We start from the raw sequence: 4,778 nt of genomic DNA, 5'->3' as shown, positions 1-4,778 counted from the left end.
CCCTTTCAGGACAAGCACTTAAAGCTATATTTAAAATGAATAAATACTTATACAAATTAACAGATGTGACTTTCAAACACAAGTTAGACTTATTTGAAAAACTTATTGTTCCTATTTTAAATTATGGTAGCGAAGTCTGGGGATTTAACAAAGGCCAAGCCATTGAACGTTTACATTTACAATTTTGCAAAAATACTCTATGCGTTAAGAGAAGTACACAGAATGATTTTATATATGGTGAGCTGGGGAGGGTGTCCATGCAAAATATTAGGCATTTTAACATAATCAAATACTGGAAAAAACTTTTGCAAAGCAATGGAAACAAATTTGCCAAAAATGTTTACAATTTGCTGAAAAACGACTTTGAAAATAACCCAAACAAGACAAATTGGGGCTCACAAGTTAAAGCTCTATTGTGTTCCCTGGGATTTCAAGATGCCTGGATAATGCAGGGCGTCGGAAATGTGAAACTTTCCTTGTCGACAGTCAATCAGCGTCTTAAAGACACGTTTGTGCAAAACTGATCAAGTCGATTAAGGGACTCCAGTAGGGCCCTATTTTATAATAACATTAAATCTTTTGAATTCCAAGAATATCTTAACCTTGTTAACATTAAAAAATTTCGCATTTGTATAACAAAATTACGTGTGTCATCACATAGATTACATATTGAATCAGGCCGATGGAGTAAACCAGTAGTTACACCAGTTGAAAATAGAGCATGCTTCTTTTGTGATTAACTCTAAGATGAATACCATTTTATTATGGAATGCGATTTATATAAAGATTTACGAGATAAATATATACCAAAGTTTTTCCGTTCAAGATCAAGTATGCATAAGTTCATACAATTACTTCAAACAAGAAACAGAAAAGTACTTAGAAACTTTGGCATTTATATATTCTATTCTTTTGAGTTGAGAAAACAGTACTTATATCAATAACATGCTCATCATATACTACGGGTACACTTTTAATACATGCTTATCTGTTTAATAAGTTTGTTGTAAAATATCTCCACTTTCAACTTATAAGTTTAAATTAAACTTAAAGTCTTTTGTTACCCTGTTTTCATATAATGAAACGTCTATTGCACTATATGTTTATTATCATATACGTTGTATGCGCTGTTTTGTTGTTTTTGCTTGTACAAGTAATATATATTGTCCTTATGGGTTTTGTTGTAAAAGATCTCCACTTTTTACTTATAAGTTTATAACTACCCTCTGTCATTCTGCTCTCATGTATTGAAACGTTTTTGTTTTTGTTTTTCCACTATTTCCAACTACATGTATATGTGTATTATCATATACTTTGTAAGCGCTGTCTTGCCATTTATTGATTGTAAATATGTTGTCCTCATGGGTCTTTTGACCTTTTGGAACTTGTGAAATAAACTATCAAATAAAATCATTTATAAGTATAGTAATCTACTCAGTGGATGTATGTCACGGAAACGAGTGTTTGCAAATCGTTAGCGTTCAGTTTACTTACAAAGATAAAAATCTGACAACATAATCGTTAGAAAACGGGATAAGACAAACATGGTTTCACTTATATGTTAGTGGATCTGTGTATAATCAGATTCATATGCATATATTGCTTTATTATGTTTGTCGTGCTGTACAGTTTACTGAAACAGCATGGAACCTGCAAGGTAAATATATTAATAAAAATTAAAGTCAGTTTAATACATCAATTACCATTAAATGTGCATTGTTATATTTCTTGTTTTTCCCACACATGCCTCTGCTTAAATATTTCTCCTAAACCAGGTATTAACAGAACGTTGTTGCCCTTTTTTGCCTTGACTGCGCGTTAAAATGCCCTTTTTAAAAGAAATGCGCCATGCCCCTTTGCCCTCCTGGAAAAACCACTATTCATTTGTCACTTTATTAAAGCCACACACTTTGCTTCTGACCTTGAAATGAAATACATGTCAATCAATACATGTAGATGCAATTTGACAGCGTGCAAAATTGTCAATAAATCTAAAGCCTAGTTAGAAAGTAATATATTATTTTTCATACGGTAGCACTTGTAAAACCGAAAGTAGGATTTCTATACGTATATTAGTCCATTTCGAAAAACGCAATTTTTTATGTCCCCCACCACTATAGTGGGGGACATATTGTTTTTTCCCTGTCCTGTTGGTTGGGTGGTTTGTTTGTTTGTTTGTTTGCTCCAACTTTAACATTTTGCCATAACTTTTGCAATATTGAAGATAGCAACTTCATATTTGGCACGCATGTGTATCTCATGCAGCTGCACATTTTGAGTGGTGAAAGGTCAAGGTCATCCTTCAAGGTCAAAGGTCAAATATATAGCTTCAAAGCGGCGCAAAAGGGACATTGTGTTTCTGACAATCACGTATCTTGTTTAAGTTTTAAAACGCAAAAAAATATTTATTCTTTGTAACCACCAGATATATTCTAATTGGCATAGATAAAATTAAATCTATAGCCTAGTTAGCAAGTAATTTATTATTTTTCAAACGGTACCGCTTTTTAAATCGAAAGTAGAATTTCTATACGTATATACATCCATTTCGACAAACGCGATTATTTTTAAATATATAGCATAGTTAACAAGTAATTTATTATTTTTCAAACGGTACCGCTTTTAAAACCGAAAGTAGGATTTCTAGACGTATATGCCCTTTCCGACAAACGCGATTATTTTTAAGTTTTAAAGCGCAAAAAAGACGGATTTCTACCTTGTAACCACCAGATATATTCTAATTGGCATCGATAAAATATGTTTAATATTTATACTTAAATTTACTATGCAAAATAAGTTGTGTGGTTTTAAATACGACTCATCAATAATGAAATACGGCTAGGAGCAATAAGTGTTATCAATTAATTAACAACTTTACAAATTTAAAACTATATTTATGTATATTGTTATCGAAATGTGTTTGTAAATACATTAAGTACTGATACAACACATGCCGTTCACAGTGACTACATAATGTTGTACGAAATTTGCCATTAAAAATGCATATCCAATAGGCATTGTGCTATGGATATTATTACCGAAATGTATTGAATATTCATTAGACTTAGTATTATTGAATCTTCGTGTTAAAAAGGTATCAAATACAACTCTCTGGATGTAGCTGTCCTTATCGTCTGGTCCTGTACCACGAACCAAGATATTTTACGCCGACCATAAACTATCATTATTTACGCCATACGGTTGGAATGACAGATATACTTGGAAACATTTACATCGTATTTCAGAAATGCAGCTGGTATCCGATACAGCCGTTCCGTTAAACTAGCACGAGGTATTGTTTTTTAATATTTCTTTTGATAACCAAGATGTAAATTTTATTTGTCAAACTAGAAAAAGATAAAAACAGGTGATACCTAAAAGGATGGAATTATTAAGAGAAAATTGTATTTCAAATGTATGAAATGGTTAAGTTTCAAAAACAAAATTCGCATGGAAATGTTGACATTAAAACTGTAAGAAAATGCTAAAATTAATGTGCACTTTTGTGGAATAGAAATGTTTGAGACACAAGGACGCCTTAGCGTATTCAAAATCTTATCCAATGTATTGATATGATGGTATAAAAAGTCATCGAATGAACATTTTCTATTGACTTGGCTTTATTGTGTTAACAATTTTAAAATAGTAAAGTTGTGTTTGAAATTGTAGCCTGAATTTAAATACATTAAATACTCCTTACCCGCTGTAAATCTACAAACATAAATTTTAGAAACAACACAACTCAATAACAGTTCTCCTCAAAGAAGGCTTCTAAATGGTGGTAAATACCCATTGGTTACATGATTTCTGTCAAACGATTTCCGTTTTTCACAATTATAATTTGTTGTTAATCACGTACAATTATGGTAGCCGTTCTGTAAACGGGCGATTGAATATGCTTTGTAGAGGGCGGAATCGGCCTCTTATGATTTAGCTTAATCGCCGGTATATAACAAGAAAAATGCTGACTCCAGATCCGGTCAAGAAGTGGTCAGACCAAAACGACGTAGATTACATAGCGGCCAATCTAACCGTGTTTGTGGACGTTGTGGACAACCTCGAGAAAGATGCTGGGTATTTCATGACGATGTCTGTCCGATTCGAAAACATTGGTGCGCATATAGTAACGGCGGGGTCGTGGAAAATCTACTTTTATACGTAGGTTGATACAACGTATAGAACTTGCTTCAAACAAATAACACTAAATGTAAACAAATTATTTGTTTAGTGTTCAAACTTTAAACGGGATCTTGAAGTTGAGGTCTCAAAAATGAGTGCACTTCTCTTCCAACGGACTAAAAACGATGACTGGACTTCGATACCGTCTAGTTATATGATGTTCTTAAGAAAACCTTATGTAAGGATGCCCGCTTTAAGATTTTACCAGGTCCCTTTAAGCATTTAAACTCCGAAATCGCATGTGTATGTGATATTTTCACAATATGTATTTGTATGAATACTCGCTTCAAGATTTAACCAAGCAACTTTAAAAAATGTTTTCGAATCTGCCTGAACTTTTTCAGAAAACACGACATTAATGCTGAAAAGCAATTTGAAACACGTGTTATCTTCTTTCGTGATTCAGTTTGTACGGCGCAAAACCGGGCGAGAAACTGGCGTGTGGGATGACGGTCGGGCACGTGAACGGAATATTGTTCTTCTTCGAACCGACGTCAGTCGACGCGTTTCCGGGAATACCGAGCGGCGGATCGCTGCGATGCGTCTACAAAAACTGGCGCTGGATCGTTAGCCGGACGGATAACATGCCAAACTGGTAC

The sequence above is a fragment of the Dreissena polymorpha genome, chromosome 1, assembly GCF_020536995.1.
Source record: "Dreissena polymorpha isolate Duluth1 chromosome 1, UMN_Dpol_1.0, whole genome shotgun sequence".
Classification (NCBI taxonomy): Eukaryota; Metazoa; Mollusca; class Bivalvia; order Myida; family Dreissenidae; genus Dreissena; species Dreissena polymorpha.
The sequence above is the reverse complement of the archived record's forward strand: the minus strand, read 5'-3'. Positions refer to the sequence as shown.